This window comes from Hippoglossus stenolepis, chromosome 8 (genome assembly GCF_022539355.2).
Source record: "Hippoglossus stenolepis isolate QCI-W04-F060 chromosome 8, HSTE1.2, whole genome shotgun sequence".
NCBI classification, from domain to species: Eukaryota; Metazoa; Chordata; class Actinopteri; order Pleuronectiformes; family Pleuronectidae; genus Hippoglossus; species Hippoglossus stenolepis.
Genome location: NC_061490.1, coordinates 5002134 through 5027391, shown reverse-complemented (window position 1 = coordinate 5027391; position 25258 = coordinate 5002134).

Sequence of the window (25258 nt, the reverse complement as noted above, 5' to 3'; positions counted from 1 at the left end):
CAGTCACTCTCTCTTACTCTTTTCTCTGGATTTCTTACATTTACTCAAACTAATTCACTCACATGCCCGTAGCTAGCGACACCGATGCATCCTGCCAGAAGCCTTTTGTGGGAGCAGCTAAGGTACGAGAGACATGCCCACTGTACCACAAGGACCATCTAATCCTTTAAAAACGGCTTCCTCAGAGTGTGTAGGGTGAGCCTGCTGGAAAATGTTTAACCCAACACTGTGGCCTGCTAACTGCAGCACCGTAGTGTAAAGTGAGTGAGATTGATGATGTGATATAATATGATTTCAGCTCCAGGAGTTTGAGCCTCGGACTCATTCTCCAGCACAGGTCCTGTGTCTGGTTTGGAAGGAGCCTGGATGGTTGCTGGTGTAACTCCAGCTGAGGAAAAAGAATCTGGATAAGATGCCAATATCGCCGCTCTCTCCTCCAACAAGTGCTGTCTGAAATGAAGTCAGAACCCACAATTAATCAAATAGAATGGGTACTTTTTCTGGTTCTTTACTTCTCTAACTCCTTCCTTCCCTTCATTATTATATCCGACAACCACTGCATGGGCCAAACCTTACCTAACAGTCCAGACCTCAAACATCTTCCCCTCCTTTGGGGTCCTGCCCTTAAGCCCCCCTAAAGTACCCACATTTGCTCTAAGTGAAGCCAGAACCTGTGCCTCCCCCCTTCCTCCACTAAAATCAATCCCACCTCCAGCTGTAGATGCTCTGGTTGGCCTAATAACCTTTGCTCCTGCCCTAACCACCTCCAACCTAAAATGCCCCGGCCTCAGGTCTGGTTACATTCTCTTAGTCACAGCTCCAGGTTCCCTTCCCTTCAGTAGTATTACCTTCAGCCCAGCCCGCCTCATACAGCTCGGCCCAATCCAAACAAGGCCCTCGCCAGTGTAAAACAGGGTGCACTTCATAAAAGAGGTGATGTCAGCCGGCAGCATGGACAGACGGGACTCTGTGCTCCGGGCATGTGAGCGTGCATGTAGGTGAACGCGAGCCTGGATGTGTGAATGTTGTGTATATGTGTCACTCTGACCCAGTCTCCATCAACAGACAGTTTTCAGTGGGGCTTCATAACTGCTTTGAAGTGATCTCATGGGAGCCATTAGCCAAAGGAACAGCCCTGCTGGAAGAAGAATGGCATCATGGAGCAGAGAGAGGGTGACAGCATTCGACAGGCACGTTTCTCTGGATGACATAAACTAATAAGTGCTTACAAACCGTCTGGAGCCAGGACACTGTGTTTTACATAAGAATTTATGATTTTTTTCAACTCATACACTTCAAAACACATCCAAAATTCACTGTCTAGTAAAAAGTTTAATTTGTATAATGTATTTTTTTTAAAGTCGTTGTTGGTTTTTGACTTTGTAAAATCGATTAAGAGAAAATTCAACAGTTCACAAATTCCCAAAACACGATGTTTGAAGTATAAGACCAGATTTTATAGCTCTTATATTTACTTGTATTGTTTGTTATCTTAAATCAGTCAATCAAACTTTATGATTGACAAAACACAGGTTGTTCAAAATGAATTAAAATGTGTTAGAAACATTCAGATTCAGAGAGTAATGCACACCAAAGCAATCAATAATAGAAAAGACACGGAAAAAAGACAGTTCAAATAATTCAATATGTATAATCAGCACTAAAATCTTAGTAACACAATTATAAAAAAGTAAATGACGAAGCCATAAAATTTAGCCGGACCAAGTAGATGGGTTTTACTGCACGTTTAGAAATATCAACATTCAGATCCTGTGGAAGGCTTTTCCTGTGACTCGTAGAGGCTGGAAGCAGCATCAACAAAGGTTTTGGTTCTGTTTTGTGGAACAACAGAAAGAGAAGAGCCAGAGAATCTTAGGGGCTTTTTTCTGCTTCATAAACCACAAGCATTTCTAATAAGTAGTCTGGTGTAAGTCCATGTGCTGCCGATTAAACCAATAAAAGAAAAATGAATATAAAAAACTAACAGGTTACCAAGTGTAAAGATTTGAAAGTAGGTGTGTTTTGGTCTTAGTCAGCACTCGTGCGGCAGAGTTTTGAATAAATCATCTGATTAACTGTGTGTAGACCAGAAAGGAGTCGGTCACAGTTGTCTAACCTGCTCGTTATAACAATATGCATTAGTCTCTCAGTTTTGTTCAGAGAGAGAGAAATGACCTCACGTCAGACGATGACTTAACAGTGCATGGAATATGCCCTTTTGGCCACTGTAGCAATTGGTCAGTTGATGTTGCATCACGTTCTGGCAAAAGTTGAACTTTGTGTTGCTGGACTTCTCGTTTATTTTACATTTCTCAAATCAGCTTTAAATTATGTTTACAATTTACAATCATGTTGCTCAAGAGTTATAATTGAATTTTTTTGTTTTTATTCTTGCATTCATTTTCATGATGTGATTTTACTTGAGATTTACCAAAACACTAAATCAGATTTCCATGCTTTTGGCTGTGTTTTTATTTACCAGAACAGTATGTTTTTCATGTAACAATTTTTTACGGCAATTACACAATAAATCACCAAGTTTACTCATCAATCAGTGAAGAAAGATCATAAAGAACAATGGTCCTCTGCATCTTCCAAACTCTATTTCTTTTCTGTACCTCCTCTCTTCTTCTCTCCTGTTCCCAATTTTTCATCCTTCATCTTCCTCCTTCTTCTTTCTCAACCTGCACATCTTGCAGAAAACACTGTGACGCACACACACACTCTCACACACTCACATGCAGTTGTAGATAAATTTGCACAGCAATCCAGGCACCACACCCTGGTGGAGTCATGCCTTGATGCATTATGAGGTTACACCCCTGTTTGCCCTGGCTCGTGTTCCAATTAGTAACAGTGGGCAAGAGCTCATTTTCCCATTGGCTGATATCGATGAGGGCGATTTGGCACACACGCACACGCACACGCACACGCAACACACACACACACACACACACACACACACACACACACACACACACACACACTATGAGACTTTCCTGACAGATGAATCATCAAACATCCCAAGTTGCTCGGAGACTCATTAGCAAATGTTCTCCACTTTGTTCCTGTTTATGTGTCTGGTAGTTGGCCCACTAATGCCACTGCATTCCAGGATACTCCTTCTTCTCGTCTCTGCAAAAATAATTAGTTTCATATTTGGGAAGTTAAATGTATTGAATACAATTTTTGCCTGTTGTCTAAAATGCAGCATTAACCAAAATGTTTTTGAACATGTGCATATCTGGGAGTGTTGAGAAACAGTATGCTGTGCAAGTGACTTCAAAACTCTTTGTAGACAAAAGGAAAGTTGGAGAAGTAACCTTCTTTCTCAGAAGGGAGACATTATAGTCATTTGGCTGCCTTTGGTCACAGCTGCTCTGCATCTGTGTAAGTGTGTGTATGTACAGTTTGTGTGCATGTGCATGTGCATGTTACCATAAATACAGATAAACATGAATATATTTCAGGAACTGAAAAGTGGATGTTGTGATGTTTATTTGATGTTTTCAGCAAAACCAGCACAACACCATATATGCATGTTTGCTTTTGTGTGTCGCATGTCTGTGTGTGCACGCTCTCTCATGTTAGAAAGTGTGCGTGTGCTGATGCATGCACGAGTTTCCACACAAACACAGCGTTTCCTAGAAGGCTATAGCTGATGTAAAGCGTGGTGGTCTGTTTGGGTTGAGAGTGGGGGGATTTTCCCCAGCAAGCTAATTAGACCCAGCAATGATGTCACAAGGCAACAGGGGTCGTGTTGTCAAGACAACAGGTAGTGTGTAAACCCCGAGCTGTACAGACTCAGTAATGTTAGCAGTTGCAGTGTACAGTTATGTTATGCTGCTCCATCATGGGGCTGAAACTCACCCTCTTGTTTAGGGTATTTAAGGTCAGCTGCTTCTAACATCCGCTGACGGTGTAAGTTTAAAAACAGCAAAGGTGTGTAAAGCCCCTGATGTTTCTAGGATATGAGAAAATTATAAAAGAAATGAAAAGAAAAAGAAAAAGAAAGCAAAAATGAGGATGCAGCACAGACACACACACAAGTGATACATTTGAGCTGTGAAAAATACAAACACACCAGTAGTCCTGCCATGATCTATATGTGACTTAACACTGTGTGTATTTATGCATGCTTCATTTTTGTGGGTCAATCACACACACATGCACACACAAGCTATATGCTGCAGGATGTTTATGTGTGTTAGTGTAATTGCCTCTAAACAATACTGTCTTTCTTGTGCTGAAGGAGCTATAAAGGATGCATAGCCAGATGTTGCCAGGGTAGTTGTCTGCCAGTTTGCACATACACACACACACACACACACACAAACAGTTTTTCCCTCAATGTGGTCCTCATTTGATCAGGCACAGTGACACACCACAGACCCACTATCTCAATTTAAAAACTCACACAAGTAGCAAAGATGAATACGCTCTCTGTCCAGATTTCTTGGAAGTGTGTAAACACAAATGCACACTTCCAATCCACATTTTACATACACCCTGATGCATTGTATTTCACATGCTGTCAGCACTGAGTTGACGGTCCAACCATCCTTTTCCTATTTGAGTTAAGGTCAGTGTCCTTAAAAGAATAGGGGCCTTTCACAACACAAACTGCTGCACACATTGGCTTGATGAACAATATCTGAGGCACATTGAGGCTTTTCCCACTTGTGCCTTAGGGGAAACAATGTTAGCTGTCAAAAACCATGGCAATTTGTTCTCTGAGGGGAACAGGGACAACAGATCCATTCACTCCAAAATGCAAGAAAAGCAAAGGACAAAGATACATTCAAGCTTGAGAAAATAATGTTAAGCAAAAACACATTAAATCCTCTACATGAAACAAGTGTGTATGTTCCTTCCACAGTAGAAAACCTCATAGAGGGGTAAAAAGTGATTAATGAATCATTCAGTGAGCAACAAGCAGCTCAATGTAAATGAGATTCTGGGAAGGGAGAAGAAGAGGAGACAGTGCTGTTTATCAACCAAATACAGACCTGGCCGGAGAACTGGAAACAACCTGGTAGTGATTTTACAAGACAAAAGGTAGTCTGTCTTTTCCTTTCACAACTCAAGCTCTACTGTTGAACAATGTGCTACGCTGCATGTACACGATGATGATGATATAATGTTGTAGTTGGCGAGCAGAGGAGAGTTGGCAGCACGTGAGGGTAGAGTGAGATGGAAAGGCACGGGGAAACAGATAGGGGTTCTCCCACCGAGAGCACTGGGAAGATGAGAACCGGAGGGAGTTGACTGGGAACGTAGGGGAAGCTCAAAGAGAGTCTGCTGGCGAGGCACAGAGAAGGAAAGAAAGAAGAAAAGACAAAGTTGGGAGGATGCTGACAAATAACATCAGACGAGTGAATGGAGAAGTGCACGAGATATTGCATGAGACAATTTGTAAATGAAACGTGGAGAAATAGATTATGTAGAGATCATTTTTGTGGTCAGTATTGAACTGCCAACCTGCTCCAGTTGATGACAGAGAAAATGTATATCTATCAACTTGCAATAATAAAAAAAGGCATAAGAGATCAACCCACTATACTGCAGTCCAGTTCCAGGCTGACAAAAGACATCATTTGCTTGTTTTCTTTTATTACTTGAACACTCACTAATCACTACGTAGTCCACTTTATTGTGAGTTTACCATTTTGTAGTGGTGATCGAATGTTTGGTGACATTTTTTATAACCTATATAGTGCACTCATTGTTTCCTATATGCATCATGAAAAGTATCACATATCGTCCGGTGTCAGGTCATGTTATTTTCTGTTTTTGTTAATTCCTGTTTTATTTTGTTACTTACCTCTCCTCTTGTTTCAGATAACTTCTTGGGGCATTTTCTCTGCGCCTGTAATGACGTCATTGTCGCAGGATTGTGACATACAACAACAAAAACATATTGAATGACAATCTTTAAATGTAGATATAACTTTTGTGCTGGGATATGCTGCTCTGCTCGTACTTACTTTTATAAGACAGGTCGGGCTGCTCCTGCTGCCCTCGCTCCTCTCGTCTCTCCGCTGTAAGCGCAATGCAAGATGGAAGAGAGTGCTCGGTTAGTGACCGTCAGTTGGACACTATATTCATGATGCATTATGGTAAACAATATAGTCCACTATATCTTCACTAAACATTTGGACACCACTACAAAATGGTAAACTCACTAAATAGTTTATATTACTAAAACACGGTGGGTGTCATTGCTGTCGTACTTGTTTACTGAAAAGCACATGTTAAAAACCAACCAGTATTGGAGCCAGATTTAGAATATGGATGTCAGTGCTCCTCCATCAAATCACTCAATGTGAAGTACATAAACAAAACATCTTATCCCAACATTTTATTCAGTACTCATAAAGAGCTTTAGTGGGGGCCATCAATTATTTATATTTGGACAGAAAACATTTGGCCCATGTAACCACAGCAACTGAGCTCTTTCACCCTCTGATGCCAAAATGAATAAGTTCTGTGTGTCCTGGGACTCCTGGGTCATTAACACTTGCTGAAACCCCCCTCTTATGTTTGGCCATAACACACCCACGTGCAGACCTATCATTATTCTCCCTGTATCTCCTGCACATGAGACTGGGATTCGCTTACGTCTGCACTTCCTGGCATCTGTAATGTGTCACCGTTTCAGGTCTTAAAGGAAAAAGCTGCTCAGTTTCATTGCTGACCTCTTGGGACTATGCTTCATCACTGCACATGTACACATTTAAAGACCCCCCTCCAATGAAAACCCAGTTTTTAAGCTTGGTTATCATGAGGAAAATAAGCAGTCAACATCATGGCTGAGTATATTTCACCTCGGAACTGAAGTGTAGTGATAAGGGTTAGAAGCGTCACATACCCAAACCCAATCCTGTCATCTTTGGGGATGAAACCTCCAGTGCAGAGCGAACCTGTCAGCGCAGACAGCAAGAGTTTGCATTGGCACAACCACTAATGCTCTGTCAGCCACTGCCAGAAACAAGCTAACCAATGACATTAAAACAAATAGGAGGTTTACCATTCTTATATGTATGTTAGTCACCAATTTTGGTGAACAACAGACTCCTCATCTGATTCTGGGTCCGACTGAGGCTCAAACATGTAGCTCTACAACACTGCATGGCTATAAAATCTGATTTTGGACGACACAAGATGTGCTACCAGTCCCTCTGCCAGTCTGTTTTACTTTCTTTTTCTGTCTGGAGGGGAACTTTTAAACCAAAATTCCTTATTTAGGAAACCATGTGTGCTTTGGGCTCAAGTACTCACCAAATTGGAATAGAAGACTTTGGTATCTAAAGATACTAACATGTAATTGGCTGTCAAATACATACGCATGTCGCAAATTAGCGGCATGACGTACCAGATTAAATTGGTCTAACAGGGAAATTAAGCAGGTTAAGGTTGAAGTGGTCAGGAGAAATCTCTGTGGTGGTCGGGTCTTCCAAAGTAAAATAAATAGAGTCTGAGCAGTTTATTTTCACTGTGGCTAAATAGAGGGAAATGAGGGAGAGAGCAAGAACGAGAGGAAGAGAACGACAGAGAGAAAAAGGAGAAAGGGGTTTATTTTCACTGCGGCGAAATGGGTTTGTTTTAACTCTGCAGTGTTTGGAGTTGGAGTTATCCCCTGTGTGAGCCGGGCAGGGTGTCAGAGAGGGAGGGGAAGGGAAGCTGGACAGAGCGACAGGAAGGTGTAACACAAGAAGGTAAATGTGAAATGCTGGGGACGACAGTTAGATGAAAAGGGCTCTGATGCTCATATGTTCATGCTTAGTGTTGTCAAATCAGAGGAAGAAACTAAAGATCCAAAGTGTAGCACGGCCCGGTCCTTCTATTGGTCACTGTCTCACACTGTTACCAGATACACAGCGTTATCTGGCTGTGAAGAAGGCTTACCAAAAGCAACTCTGCTGTTGACGTATTCACAGCATCATGACGTTACTGGTCTTATTGATGCTGAATGTGTGGTCAGAATAAAGGATTTAAAAATAGATAGCTCTCTACTTGGAAACATACTTTCTCATCTCATAGTTTTTTTGTGGTTCCGATTTTTTGGGCTCAGGGGAAATTATGACATTCATTTCCATATGCAGTTTTTGAAGATGATTCAGATTCAGTTTTGCCTACTGGAGAGAATAGTATAAACAATTCCATTATTACAATAGACTGAGTAAGAATAAAAGTGTAAAACTGTGTAGCTCACTGTTAAAGCAAAGCCATGCATTTTTCTTGAGGGGTTATTATGAAGGAAGTAGTGTTCATAGACCAATTTATCCAGAATAACCAGACTTCATCTGGATGGGATGTTGATAAATGTATGTTCACCTAAGGTGAGAATGCAGACAACACACTGCAAATCATAAATCCTTTAAGAATTGAGTGAGACCCCTCTCAATGGGCAGAACCTTTTCCCATTTGCTATGAATCACAATTTGATGTGACTTAAAATATATAAATATATATAAATGCTGAGCACCAGGTAAAATCCAAGTGGGTCCCTTGTTTTTACATTTGCTGCCCAGACCAGACCTAACTGTGACCTTGCTACAATGATGAACATCTGTGGCCATGTTTGCCAAAGGCCTTTGGACAATTTAAGCAGCCAGCAGAGAAATATCCAGACAGATCACCGAAAGATAAGAATCTTGCTCAGTAAAGCTCCTGTCTTTAGAAAAGTTCTCTTGGGTTTATGAAGTAAAACAAAGGTTAAGTAAGGTTGGCAGAACTGATTTCTTATGTTCATAGTTTGCTCACTGTCAGATGCCCTTGTTACAAGACCCAGACTTCCAAGCACCTTGTGCCCATGTTATCTTGACTGATGAGACAGTTATATTCAAACCACATTTTCTTCACACTTTGACAGGATGCTTACTGTTATGTATGGGGTGGGCAGTGACAATAACCAGAGTTCATTATTTAACCTGATCTCGTCCAGAGAGGAACTGATGAAAGGCTTACTGAAACCATCCTGAGTCGATCCTACAAAGAGTAAAAGATCATAAATCCCCATGAGCCACACATGCTGACAGACACAATGTCACTGATGACCAGCTGGCAATCAGGCCATAGTAGATCACTTGTAAATATCAAACCGACAGTCGGCTGTGCTCGCCCATAATGCGTCTGAACATCGTCTCAAAAAGATTTGCCTGTTGGCAGTCCAAACCAAAATAACAGGAGTGAAAGGTACCTCGGACCATGGTCTGGACCATTTGACCAACATGTTGTAGGGACAAAAGAAATGTTATTGGTTTGGATCATTTGCAGTGTGAAATCATTTTATTGGATAGTTTGGACTTTCGGACCAATAGCAGGAAGTCGAGACAACATTAAACGATAGATGGAGAAAAACAGCAGAGGCCACTTGCAGAATTGCTTGTAGTCTTTTCCTCCAGTGATCTAATGTTCAAACATGGATGTTTATTTTGCTGGAGAGAATTACCATCATGACATTACGGTGGCAACAATAAAGTGAATTGGTTCATTCATTTTCTCCATTCAGTCTGAGACAACTTCTTTTTTATTCAATTGATTCAGTTAGTGAACACAACAGCCGAATTGACAACACGCCAACGTCAGGCGCACACCCGTCCACAAACCAATCAATGTCAAGTACAGGTAGAAACTAATGTAAGTTTAGACATGACAAACATGTCCAACTAAAGTTTTTAGTCTGCCCCCTAAATTACAATGTGTAACCAGATCAAATGTAAGCAATGTAACAAAGACATGAACCTTGATCCAGACTTTCAGTTGTGAAAACACCCTAAATGTAAATAATGGCAATCATGATAGTTTTTTTTCCAGTCAAGCATTGGCTGATCAACAAATTGTTGATTGCTAATTGTTTTGCTGAATGCGTTTTCTTTCAAACACACAGTTTTATTTACATTGGAAAGCTTTGTCTGGGCTTCGATCGTTCAACCTCAAATCAGTATTGAAAATAAAACAGACCAGAATAATAGAGGATACAGTATCTGTACCACCTGAAATGTCGTCCACGCCCTTTGAACATTTGTCTTGGCAGAGTTCTTGGCAAGTTCTGTGTGAGTGTCGAGCCTGTTTATTATCAATCACTGCAGGATTACACTTTACTCTCCAGAAAGTGTGTTAAACCTCAATTGGACCACAACTCCTGTAACCAGATCCAACTGGAGAGCAATCATCTGTGTCGTCCCATCAGCGTCTCCACCCCAGACAGGCTGATTTCTCATGTTTATAGTGTTGAATTGTTCGTACTGTAGTCAGAAGACAGGTGGGGCACTCTTCTGTTAGAGAGGACAGGACTAAAGCACTTCCAAAACATTTAGAAGAGTGGTGAGAGCCATCCAAACTGTTCCCTGCAACAATAGTAAATAGTTTTATTTGACAGGGTCTAGTTAAATCACAAAAATGAATTGCATCAGGACCATTTTCAGATTATCCATCCTTGCTAAAAAAATATAATCTAATGTGAACACAAGCCCAACACTGAGGGAGAAACTGCCAATTTTAGTGAGAATAGACGTGGTCAAGTCACAGAAGTGCGAACCCTCTGACCTGACTCATACCATGTCTGACACAAAGAGACGATGACTTTGCCCTGAAGGCGTTAATCAACTACTTCAAAGAGCACACACAAAGACAAGGCCTTAAACATGAAGCTCAGACATCACTTAACAAACATCACTTAACTCTCTGTTAGGTCACGGTCAAGCTGAATGCAACACACACACACAGCTATTACGTGTCATCACTGACAAGCATCATGGCGACTGTCAGAAAAGAAGATGTGCAAGGTCAGGTCTTCAAAGAGAAGAGGACAGAACCGTTTTTTCCTGAAAGAAAAGTCAAGCCAGTGAATCCACACTGTGACTCATGTAAAGGTTAACGTTATTAGTATGGACAAATTCTTATTTATAGAAAAACCTCAATGAGTTATACCATGAGATTGAGTTTATCCACTACTTTGGTTTATGACCAAATACCAAAAACTACAGTCTTTCTAATCAGTCTCAGCTCTACTTTGTCATTAGTGCCAATTGGTAAATACTGGAACTTCCGCTTCAAAGAAGCTGGTATATTCTAATTACAAACATCAGGACAGTACAATATCAATTTGCATGTAGCCTCTGTCTTGTTTCACATTTTTATTATTTTATACATTTCTAAATTTGCCTTGAAAATCATTACACATCATTATTTCTCATTAAATTATGACTTTATTCTCATAATATTATGACTTTTTCCCATTGAATATCACATTTATTCTCGCAATATTACAACTTTCTTCTAGTACCTTTGGATGAAAAATATCTTTCTTAAATACATTTGTTGAACAAAAAGTACTTATAACAAATTGTTTTTTGTTCATTTTTGCTTCAGGTCTATATTTCTTTTATATCAAAAAACTTCCTTTGGAATAATGACAAGAGAAACCTGAGTGGAGTTACCATGTAAAATAAAGAACTACAGAATGACAAAAGTGAAAAAGTGACAATGAGAAACTGGATATTAAACACAAAGATGATAATATGATTTATAAATAAATACAAAAGTAAAATGCTGAGTGAGTCCTGCTTTTGGGTCAGAGAGAATTGGTGTGAAAGTTTAAGTAACCATGAATGAAAATGGTCCGAGAGCCAGCGAGAGAGAGTGAGAGATCAGATGGGAGGGTCAGCAGGTTAGAGCGGGGTGAGATCCGATGGCTGGAGCCTCCAGATTATTTATCACTGCAGGCACCAGTCCATCTCAGCACAGACGGCTACGGCTTGTTCACTCTGACCCCTGGATGAAATATATATGCACTTCAACAGCACGACACACATTCACCAGGCATGCTGGGAAAGGAATGAAAAACGAAAGATTGACAGGCCTCCTCTTTAAGAGCTTGTGATAAGACATGCAATTTAAATACCGGCCCCTTAGCAGGTATATGCATTCCCCTTTGTAAGCTGGTGAGTAATAAATCATTGATGCTCTTTCAGTCTCTTATCACAAACTTAGCAGGCATCCTTTAGCATGACTGTTTGGAATGACAGCACTAAAACATAAAGGATTCCCTTTGTAGTGTTAAAGTAGGAAACAGGGTTTACGTCACTGACAGTGATGTATCTGGGAGATGTAGAGCTGATAGCGTGTCTGTGGGTTTGCTTTGGTCTCTGTGGCACTGCAGTGATAGACCAAGCTGTATCAGTCCTTATGCAGGACACAAGGACCCAGATGTGATGTGTACCGTATTAGAGTATCTTTACCGTGGTTTATTGAAAAATTCTAGGCTGATTTTACATCTTATTTTCATTTTTAATGCACTATGTCACGAATGGCCACTTACAATTAACAGACCTAAGCAAAACAAATTAAAAGACTTAATGAATCTAGTCTTTATTTCAGTAAACATGTCTCTCAGATATACACTGAACTCCAGACATTCTCCTGTAATTTTCCGGAGTGGCTGTATGTGAGAGCGCAAAATGTCCGAGTCAGTTTCTCGAGATATTCTCTGGAGTTTTTCCTGCCAGTTAAATGTCCAGAGAATGTCCGAGGCAGCAGCACGTAAATGTCTGCAGAATTCACAGTCAGGGAATTGGGTGTGACAGTGACACGCGACAGACGCAAAGCAAAACTAGAATTACCACACTGCAGTTGAATGCCTCAACCAACCTGTGCATGTTCTGTGCACATATTCTTACAAGCACATTTCATATAAAGGTCACTGTAACCTTTACCATTGACAACTGAAACACAGTCAAATGTAGTCATTGTGACCTTGACATCAGTTCATCTTTGAGATCAAGTTAAAGTTTGTACTAAATTTGAAGACGTTCCCTTAATCGGATCTTAAGAAATCATGTTTGAGAAAAACATAAACATACATTGTGAGGCCCCGGTGACCTTGACATTTGACCTTGGGCTAACAAGATGAATCCAAGCTCAAGTGAAAGTTTGTGCCAAATGTGAAAGAATTCCCTCAAGTTGTTTCGGAGATATTGGATTCACACGGCAAAGAATGTGCTTTGTGAGGTCACAGTGAGCTTGATCTTTGGCCACCAAATTCTATTCAGGTCATCCTTGAGTGAACGTTTGTGCCAGATGTGGTGAAATTCCCTTTGGGCTTTCCTGATATATTGAATTCAAAACAACGCAAGGCCATGTGACCTTGACCCTTTGACCACCCAAATCAGTTCATCCTCGAGTACAAGTGAATATTTGTACCCAATTTTAGGAAATTCTATCAAGGCATTCTTGAGATATCACGTTCACAGGAATGGGACGGACGGACAACCCAGAAACAAAATGACATGAAAACAAAACGTATACAAATATCTCAGGTTGGACAAGAGGAGCCATACACGTAGAAGACACAGGCCAAGATGTCAACTTCAAAAGACAACTAGACTCAAGAAGCTTCTGGTGATGAAAACAGATGCCAGTGTTGATGTGCTGTTAACACAAACATGTGATTTCCACAGCAGGATTTATACATGATGCTGCCTCCTGCTTGCTCGACCCACATCCCGCACCTTGCCCGACTGTTCCTGACAGTCTCCTGTTGTTGTGAATACGTCTGAACCGGACAATCTCCTGCTGAGTTCTTCATATGTGAAGGGCAAACCCAGGAAAATGGAAAAAGGAACCGATTCTCCCAACATTTTCCAAAGTTCATATTTGAAATTGGCTCTATTGTCTTGTGATACTTAAACTTAAACAGAAGGATCATATGTTCTCATGACATAAACAGAGGTTTACACTATCGGGATCAAAGTCAGATACAAATCCTTTTACTTTTTATGCAGTGTTCAGTGGCAATTTTGCTCTGTCTTTTACAATTCTACAAATTTACAGGAGAGCTTCCAGGAGTCTAAACAGGATTTTAAAATAAAAATCCCCATTAGTCATTGCATTACATGAACCTCCCACCCCACCCCACCCCCGTCCATTTTTCATATCAACAGATCCCATGAGCTTCTCGGCCCTGTGAGTGAAAAGATTCAGACCAACGGAAGCAGGAGAAGCTGAGCTGCATGACTTCATGAGATGCAGCTGGGAGAGATAATATTGACGGCTGGTTGCACAGAAAACAATGCATGCGTACAGAAGCCAAAAACGACAGTGTGCCAAAAGAGGACAGGAATAGAACAGAATAGAAATGATGAAAACTGATGAAATAAAAGTTCCCCCGACTGGAGTGCATTTGGATTTGTAATGAGTTATTCCTATTCATGTGTTTATCTGGAAAGAGTTTTAAAACCAATACCGATACTTTCTACATAGACGACTGCATCACAGGCCAGAAAAGGTCTTGACCTCTTGATATTGATATTTTTTCTTCTTCTTTCTTTTTGTTTTCTCCAGGAGGCTTATAAAGGTTTCAGAACCCTTCATTTTTCTGCTCTTTCATACGCGACTGTCCAGCTGTTTCTGTGACCATTGGCCTGCAGGGCTTAATATGACCCTTGAACTTCTGGGATCTCAGACCTGACATTCTGTTCTCTTGACCCCCAGAGGCTAGAGATCACGCAGGCGATTATCACTGGCCAATGACCACGTCTAAATCAAAGGGAAAAAGCAGGGCTTCGGTTTACGTGCAAATGTGCTGTGCAGATAATTATTGCCTCCCAGTCAACATATCAACAGGAAGGCACATGGAGGCGGCTTGTCCTCGTGCATGTATCTATGAGAGACAGTGTGTGCATTTCTTAATGAGAGAACCAGGGTGTCTCTCATTAAGAAATATTGCGAGAGAGAGAAGAATTTGACCCAAACCTCCTCTGATCCCAGACCAGCAGGGGTCCAGTTGTGTCACATGTCCGCCTGTCTGTTCAGATCATACCAGCGAGCGCAGAGAAAGGTCTACAGAGTCATTCAGACTGCAGGATATACTGATAATGCAATGGGTTAAACATACACATCACTTACACACCGAAATCATCAAAGGCTCTTATCCACATTTCTAATCATAAGATGTGAGATAAGATTATAGTTTATTGTGGAGGAGAACCACAAACAAGAAATCTCTATATTAAGACAACATGGAGATAATGCTAATTAGAAAGGTTCAAATAAGGGCTGCATAACATTTAGCCTGCAGATGTGGTGGATAAGCAGCAGGCGTAGTTTCCTGCAAAGCAACTGTCTTCTTTGTCATATTTGTCTCATTAACAGCTCATAAAGTAAAGAACATGATTGAAGGTGTAAAGTTATTAAACCACAGGTTGTCTCTTTAATGCAGCTTTCAGGTGCGCACATTACATACGCATGTTTGACTGGGTTCATGTCCAGTTCATGGCTTTTATTGCAACTCACTCAATGTGTCTTCAGAATTTCCAATCTCATCCCATGGTTTCAGTGGAATCAGCTGGGGCAGCGTTAGCTTAGCGTTCTTCAGATTCAGGCAGATAGCAAACCGGTACAACCAATTTGTAAACTTATCAGTTGGCCCTTCAACCTCCTCTAAATTAAACATCAAAGATTCATAGTTGTCATTGCAGCTCACCAAACAATAAGAATTCCTGATCCACTGGTTGTGAAACATACATCTTCTCTCCACATCGTAACGCTGATACTAGTTCCACTATGCACAGCAGGTCCTCGTTCACCTGTTCTCTTGTCCTATTGTTCAATTCATTGACTGATTTAATGTATTTAACTGAATAAACTATTTAAAGACCAACCAAGAGCCAATATATCCCTCTGTAGGTTGTCCTCTTGCATGGGGCTGCAATTCATGATCAAACAGTTCAGTTCTTCTGAATAGTTTTTCGAATTAACAATCAATTGTTTGGTCAATAAAATGTCAAAGACTTGTGAAAGTGTGAAGCCCAAAGAAACATCTTCAAATGACTTTGATTTTTGTTGTTGACTTGTTAACATTTTGAAAAATGTTACAGCTGCTATATTCTGATCTTTTGGATGACTATCTTACATCAAGTGATGATGTCAGTGATTGTTTTCACATAGCACATGATGATCCTGTGTCTGCAGTATGCACTTCTCTATCTGAGAGCTAAGCACAAGAGAAAATAAATTGAGCTCAACCAAACTCAGCAGGCAGCTCCACGTCAGGCTCCAGGAGAGGGTGACTGGCAGTTATGAAGAGAGGCTGTTTGCCTGTTTAAACTATTGTCATGAAGGTTTGTGTGAGGTCTTACTAAACAGTTTGTGTTTCATATAATAATGCAAATTCACTTAGGCACGCACAGTTTAGAGGATGTGTAGTAAGTGTAAATCGAAATTCATATGAGTTTGGGAGTTCATTTCCAATGATGGAAGCATCACTAACGAGAAGTTGGAGATTAGAAATCTAACATTCCATCACATCTGGGCAAACTGCCTTCTGCTGAAAAAAGATTGTGTGGGATTTTAAGAACATTTCGCAACTGGACTGTTTTTTTTACATCAATAATAATATAATAATAATAATCTAATGGCTCAAAACATGGAATGTTGTCATTCCCGGGCAGTGGAGCAGGCTGCAACACCACATCACTGATCAGGTTCTTGGCTGTTTTATATTGAGTTACACTGTCATCTAAAAAATACATTGGCAACATCCTGAGTTTCCCTTTGTGGCCTTCACCACTACAGAAATATCACCATTTATATTTTTATATCGGTAAACTGCACAAACAGATACAAACAGTTTGAAATTAGTAAGTATATTGTTGAGTTAATCTACTTTCGCCTGTGTATGCCAATAATATGCGTCCATAATAACAGGGCAATATAACCGATGACACGTGTGGTCATTATGTCATCTAACACTCACAATCATCGTTTAGGTCTGTAATAAGAGTCACAATTCTCAGAAAGAGCTAGTCTCCATCCTTTGTGGCATCCATTACAGGAAGCCACGCACGACCAGGCCTGTTTCTCTTTAATATCTGCTTCCACTCCCACTGCTGTTAGTAAAAGATGCCGTCATGCTCATTTAGCAGACAAAAGGCTGGGGTTTTCACGGCAGAGTCTGGAAGTGTTTTCTGAAGAGCCTCAGTTGAAGATACAATCCTGAACTCAAGGCCACCAGTCGACTGCGTAATGTGTCTCAAACCACCTGTTCGTCAGCTGCGACTGGAATGTAGTTTTGTAAGTGATTTTCGGAAATGGATTTCACAAATTAAAATAACGTGGAAACAGGGATGAATGATGAAGGATTACATTTGTTCCAAAGAATTATCAGGAATTGCAAATATTCACGTCATCTTCCAAGTAATTAAAGATTGGGTTGGTAAGTTCCCGAAACACTCTTTATCATATTTGTTGAAATCCTCTTCATGTCCCGATAGCCATAAAAAATAAAGATAAAGGTGTCTGTGGCCCTCAAATGTAATGAACACGACAAATCATTTCATTCAGAACCAATAAAATAATTGGTCATCGGTGTCGTCACAAGCAGGAGAGACATATACCACTGAAGTAGAGACATTAACCGGAAGATAGCGAGTGAGTCACAGAATGAAGTCGGCTTCTAGTTGTCAGGCAGTGCACGTTCATGTGTTTTTGGGCTGTAGCTTTGACGAGAGGGCTGATGGGAGGGGGTGGGATGCATCGTTATCAGTTTGCAGGCAAAGTGTAGCCTGCTCTGGGCCAACTGTTCCAGGATTACCAACCCTTTGAACCATTCAATATAATGGCTAATTTAACTATTTTAAAACGAACCACACATCTTCCCTTAATCAGTTTTCAATAAACTATCCGATAATACACTTTACTTGATTACCACCAGTGTTCCAGCCGTTCAAAAAGCCATTACAAATCGACAGCCATCATTTAGCTCTCGGATAAAAGTGCCTTGAGTACAACCGTTACTCTGATAATAACAATACTTTGAAGCAGAGGAGAGGACAGCAGAGACAGCGAAGAACAAGCGGCAGACTTTCTGCTTCACACAGGCTCTGCACAGTGATATGATCGTGTGTGGAAAAAAACCCCCACATCTGGTCTAAAAAACTGGTTAAGCAAAACTAATGAGAAATGTGTAGCTATTGAAGTATTAAAGGGCAACTCCAGTCATTAGCATTGCTCTTCCATAACATTAAGGGGCTGTGACAAACTGATTTGAAAAAAAAATGGTCAAGATTGAAGCAACAGAGGCTTCCCTTAGTTTTAGCCCCAAGCATGGGTCAAAGACACTGGTTCCACTTTTCCCATGATGCAACTCAATAGGTTTGCTTATAGACTCTTCCTAACTCCAGTGGTTCTGTTTGTATGGTCTCTCTCTGTGGCATTACTTTCCCGTCCCTTCTGTCTTACAACCATGAAAAGCAAGCAGGCCTCTGTCAGCCAGTCCAGTGTTGCTGCTGCAAGCGAGATTTGCTCTCATTGAAGGAGGCGGGGTCTAATGTTACCTGCCCGCTCTCCTCATTGATTACTTTTTAAATAATATAATAATAGAAAATGTGAACTGGCAACACAATGCATTGTGTAGTACAAAGTAGAAATATTTGCTGATACATGTAGTGGAGCATAAGTGAAAGTACCTAAAAATAAACATGTTTAAGTATAGTACAGATGCATGAAAATTTACTTAAGTACAGTAATGACATAAATGTACACAGCTTAAAACCTCCAGTTTGTAACGGAGGCCTACAGTTTGAAATGTAACACCTCAAGCCCAATCAGAAGGTACTCTGATGACATCATGATGATGTAATAAGGGTTGTCACAGAAGACATGATACATCGTTTTTACAGGCCGGGTCCCACTCCTCAAAGCAAGTACATTTGGAGTGTAAGTAAAAAGTAAAGAAAGTAAGGGTTAAATTTCCTCAGCATCAGAACTATGTAGCTGTTAAAGATGATGATGTCTCTCAGACGTGTTAGTGGGCTACAGTGACATATTTCATCTGGAGTTCTACATGGAGCAATCAATCAATCACAGTCTTCAGTTCCACGTCGTCTTGAAATCTTGAATGATACAGTCATCTTGGACCGATCTGCGCTCAGAGCCACGAACTCTCAAACCACACGAGCAATAGAAGCTGAGCACTTGTCCTTTACAGGGAATATGTACATCTATGTATCACTCTTCAAAATTATAATTGCCTGTGAAGGATAATTTAGAAATTGGTCATCAAAAATAATGGCTTCCATGGCGTTCATGGTTTTTGAATAAATATGATAAAAATAAAAACTGTGGCTATAGTATTAGATCTCTCCTGAATGTGACTGTACTGATAATTAAAGAACACTGAAATGTGTATATAACTGCATGCATTCAATTAATGGGTCTCGATAAACCAAAAGCATTCATAGACATAAAATGCTGAAGTAAAAGAAATACGGGGATCAGGGAAATTCATCACTTTTCTTTAGTATTTTCTATTGTTTGTATGTGTCAGAAGACGTTTCAGGAGTCGATGACCCAGATGTGATGCTGGTGTTATATTTTACACTGATGACAACCTGGCAACACTCAGGAGCAGCTCAAAGCATCTTCTGCCCTCAGCAAACAGCAAATGGACCAAGGCACTATGTACACATGATCTAAACCTCATCATCATCATCATCATCATCATCATCAGTGTGCCTCAAACCACTTCAACCAGTGTTGAAGTGGTTTGAGGCAGGGCCGACCTAAACATATACTTCACATTGTTTTATTATTACATTGTTAATGCATTGATTTTAAACTGATGACATGTTTCAGATGTCTGCTACAATCAGTGGCAACTATAGCTTCTGTTCTGGGTCTCAGAGACCAACTCTCTTTAAGGGTTGTGGGGGTCTGGAGCCAACATTGGACGAGAGGCGGGGTAACCCCAGGACAGGTCGCCAGCGTATATCAGGGTGTAGCACTGTAACCCCCACTGAAAACTTAAAAAAAAGCAATACTGAAGAAGCAGAAGTAGATGAAAAATATGTGCATTTTATTAACAAATAGGTAAGACAACAGAAAGACAAAAATATCCCTGGGGAATGCAACAAATACTAGAGAAAGAAAAAGAGCACAAAACTAGAAAAAATCTGCAGCTTCTCAGCAAGCTGCCAAGTCCTCTCTCTCCTCTTCACTACTGACTACCTGCGCTGGTAGGTATAAGGTGAGCTAAACAGAAAGACAAATAGAAACCACACTCAAGAAAAGACCAAGTTTGAACTCTGGGTTATTGCTGACCTCACGAATCAATCTCTCTGCACAGATACAGAAGATTAATACAATAGGTTGAGTAAAATGCAATCCAATGCAGCATACTTCACCCATTCTCTGTCCCCTTGAGTCTGCCCAGTCACTCTCCCTGATTGACCTGCTGATCTGACCCCACATACCTGGCAAAACAACATCCAAACAGCTCAACATCACAAACACAACTGTCAACACATACTACTAAAATTACAACACACAACTCAAACATTTTTATGATTTGATTATCTACATAATCTAATAGACAATCAAAATTCTAATAATATTAATCAAATGGCCAAATGTTTAATGTAGGGAGACAGGGCGTAGTGAAAAAGGGGGAGAAAGCACCCTTTTCACACAGGGCCAACATATACTGTAGTAATGAAAAATCACACACTCACACCTAAGGGCAATGTAGAGTCTCGAGTTAAGCTTGGCTGCATGTAGACTATGGGAGGAAACTCCACACAGAACACAGAAAAGCGTGAACCCAGGTTTGATCATAGATCCCACTTGCGGTGCTAACCACTGCACCCCTACATATGTTTTTTATTTTGTTTTACTTAATATTACAAACAACAGACAACATTACATGCAAAATATATAGCTGGTCAGTTACCAGTGTTATTTATTCTAAAGATTGTTTACCACAGTATTAACAATGTATTTTAAAAAACATTGATTGATATCTTGTCATCTGATTACTGGCATTTTCAGACAGTTTCTCCAAACCCATTTCCATTAGGCAATTTGTGTAGATGAGGTACCATCCCCTTTAAGTCAAAATGACCAGAAAACCACCCCCCTTAATAACCTGTCACTTTAGCCATCCTCCCATCCCCTATGAGGGAGAGTGCTGCATGTGCAGATGAGCATTCTAACGTTAATGCTGCTACTAAATTGTGAGATCCGCAATTTATTCTTAAAAGTTGAAACCGAATGGCATCAAAAAGAACAGCAGAACGACACTCTTTGCCTCACTCTCCCTCTCTCTACCAGAAAAACACACTGACAGTCTGTTTCACCATCAGCAGCACTTGGAGAAATCCTACCCGCATCGGTGGCCGTTAAAACATCCATTAAGATGTTACAGGCCGTAAGGTTTCAGCATAAACTCAGTAGATACCGCTTTCACCCCTGACCTATCAGCTCCAAAAGTAAAAAAATCAGGCGACATTCTCTCAAGTATTATTCACAAATCTTTCCATGAATTGTTAAGTTACTTTGTGCCTCAATAAATACACACACACACACACACACACACACACACACACACACACACACACACACACACACACACACAGGGGTGAAAAAAGTACTTTGCTGTGCACTTGTTACATTCCCCTGAGGAATGTAAATGTTTTCTGATGCTGTTGTGTGTGTGCTGCTCCTAGGCCTCAGTCAGCTCCAGATCCTCAGCTCCGCCTCTGCAGTGGGCGGGGCCTCTGTACACCTGGAGCTCTGATCAAGCTGGAGAGTATAAAGCTGAGGAGCTTCTCTTCAGTCGCCCTCTGCCTCCTGCTCTGCTGTTGTCAGCTGCCTTGCTAAATCCACTGCCTGTCTATGTACTTGTTGAGCTGTTTGCCCACTCGTACTATTGAACTTTTTGTTGTTCCTTAACTGCTTTTGTTAGTTTTGGGATTCTTTGTTAGACTTTTGGCCAGGAAGCTGTAGGGGAGAGTAGCCATTTTGTTTCAACTCAGTTTTCTCCTGTTTAAGTGCTTAAGTTTTTGTACCTTTCATTTTGTTAGACAGAAGTATGTTTGGTTCTAGATAGGGATGAGTTTTGTTTGTTATTTTGGTTAGGCTTTCTCTGAAGTCGTTTTGCTTCCGTTGCTGGCAATAAACAACCTTACTTGACTCCTGACATCTTTTAATCTGGTATTATGTTTCCGCCTACTCCTAGACCAAGTTGGGGACGTAACAGCACTACAAGAACAAAATTAGAATTTATTTATTTATTTGGGGTGGGTTGGGGGGTTTACGGTATTTCAGCATAACACTGGAGCACAAGTGGGGGGCCCCCGATTGGCACTGGACAGTTTGGACACTGGTCATAATAGAGATGTTTAAATGGCATACTTTGAGAAGAGGGAACTGTCTCAACCAAAGTAATGGTAAATTGTTGGTAAACATATTATGGTTTGACACATTGAACTGCTTTTCGTCCATTTTGACAGAAAATTGGTCTAATTTAGTTTTCTTTTCATCATTTTCAACGATCATTTTCATATAGTCACTATTAAGCTAACAGTGTCACTTTTAATTAAAAGCCATATTTACAATTTCTTGGGTTAGTCCAACAAAGCAACATCTTTGTACTACAACACTTTGAATACGGCACACGCCTCACTCAGATGTCGTCAGATTGATGTAAAACCTGCAGCAGCCCATGATTGAATACACAAAAACTAAAATGGATTTATCCCCTTAATATATCAGGGGACTCGCATACATCTTGTCACACACATTTAGCACACATGTACAGTGTAAGTACTTTTTTGGCTTGTAATGTCATAGATATCATCTCTCTGTGTTGCCATGTTGCAAACATATGGCTCTGTTTGTAAACGCTGCTCATTGTCCTGTGAGAGCAGACGATGATTGAATACATGTCAACTGAAATTCTCACCCTGAGGTCTGGTGACCTCAAATAGCACCCAGCAGAGGCTGAGACGTCAGAGCGAGGAGGACTCGGGGGTGCACCACGGGAGAGGCAAGAGAGATGAGAGGAGAAGGGGAGAGAGAGACAAGAAAGAGATGAGAGGAGAAGGAGGAGAAAAAGTCTGGTTGGAAGTGATAAAATATGGAAACAATATGGAGAAAAATATATAAAGTATGACAGTGGGTATTGGAGACAGAAAAGAGGCATGGGCAGGCGAAGTGGAGGAAGTGTATGAGAGACAGAGAGAGGGAAGTGTATGGAGCGAGTTATCCTTTAAAACTTCACCATGGTAACAACACCACAACAAGATGGGTGGAGTATCCCTGTCCAGACCCTCTTACCCCACTTTTTTTACCATCTTGATTGCTTCAGCATATTCTCTCTTTTTTTTCTCAGAGTCTTTCGCTCTTGCTCAATCTTTGTTGTTCTGTGTAAGTGAGCTGCTATGTGTGTGTGTGTGTGTGTGTGTGTGTGTGTGTGTGTGTGTGTGTGTGTGTGTGTGTGTGTGTGTGTGTGTGTGTGTGTGTGTGTGTGTGTGTGTGTGTGTGTGTGTGTGTGTGTGTGTGTGTTAGACTGCTGTTTCCATGCATAGACAGACGATGGAGGCTCAGCAGGTCATTGTGGCATTAGTGGAAACTCTGCCACGATTTCCTCTCAGGGATCAGAGGTTACTTCTATCCATTACCAGCACTGCTCCACCTCAACTGTCTGTGGGTATGTGTGTGTCCCTGTCTTATTGAGATCACTGAAGCTTATATGTACTCAACTATTGCTGTAAATGTTAAAGACTAATAAAAAATATACTGATGTATTATGCAGTTCTTTAAGCTCAGTGGAACAGTACAGCCTACAACCTCATGTTGCAAACTCTAAACCTGACTCCATGTACATCAACCTGCTTGTTGCTAAGTGTCAAACACTGCGGGATGTAACAAAGTACATTTACTTTGTTATGTACCTTAGTAAATGTTTTAGGTAAATGTACTTTACTTCAGTAGTTCTATTTCAGGTACATTTAACTTTTACTCTACCACATATATCACCAATATTTGGTCTTTCTCATAACGTTTAATAAGAAGGGGATTGCTCCACTGACCCAATCAGAGCAGGCAGGTAACATTAGACCCACCTCCTCCTGCAGCAGCAGCATCACAGATGAAGAAACACCTGGAATGGATTTAGAAGAGACCACCACCGTGACTAAGCAGTGATTATACGATAAAAAATAATTATCAAGATGATCTGGCCGCCAGTTGCAGACCTCTGTCATAGCGACTGGGTTGTGAAAAGGTTTAAAAGTCAAAAACAAATACGAAAAGTAAAGTAAAGCTGATGCTATTTAAAGGGGACATAGCATGCCCATTTTACCACAAGTTGATATGGTTCCTTGGGGTCTTAATGAAATGTCTGTAACATACTTTGGTCAAAATACCACAAGGATCATATAAAACAGCACCCTTTTTACCCTGTATAAAACAGCCCTCCACAGAGTGACCTGTTTTGAGTGCCTGTTCCTTTAAATGCTAATGAGCCAGCTCCCCCTCCCCTCTCCCCCATGATTTTAAACGATATAAATTACATATTTTATATGATATAAATTATCAAATATGCATCCCATACTTTGTATTCCCTTCTGTTGTCCTGGAGTTTTAATTTTCCCAATCACATAATTAAATGTCCCCCTCTGCCCATCCACTACAAGCACACAAGCAGACAGACAGAGAGAGAAAGAGAGGTGGGGGGCTATGAAGACCATCATTTACCCCCGAACCCCGACATTCAACGGGTACAACAACAAGCGGAGAAAGCAGAATCGCGGGCTGACCTTATATATACAGTCTATGGGGCTGACCAGCGCGGAGAAATGCTCGCCTGTGTGAACAGCCAGGCGGCTGCGCGCTTGAGAACGGCGCTGCGCTGCCTCGCAGCCTCGCTAAGGCCCGTACCCGGCGTAACGAGTGGGGGCTCTGTGTGTTTGTGCCAGTGTTACAGTAGTGCTGAACACTGCGGAAGTCTTCCACACTGCTGGCTGTGTGGCGTTGACACAAATTCCAGCTCACGCATGGGAGAGCGAGCGGTCGCGCCCAAGCAACTGCTGCAGCCTCCCAGTCCCAACGATCCAGACAAATGCCACATGTGAGTGAATCGCGGGCTGACCAGCGCGGAGAAATGCTCGTCCCGTGTAAACAGCCAGGCGGCTGCGCGCTTGGGAACGGCGCTGCGCTGCCTCGCAGCCTCGCTGCGTCCGGTGTAAACCCGGCGTAACGAGTGTGGGGGGGCGGGGGGGATGAGGTGGGGGGTGGGCCAAGACCATGTAGGGAGACTTCCAGTGCCTTGTTACGACACAAAACCCAGGAAGCTCAATCGAGTCACTCAAGCATGACGTTTCTGACTTAGAGGAACCATAACAAAACGCGCAAGTGTTTTTTTCCCAGAGTTTTGGGGTTGGTAGACATGCCAGATACCCACATTAACCTGTAG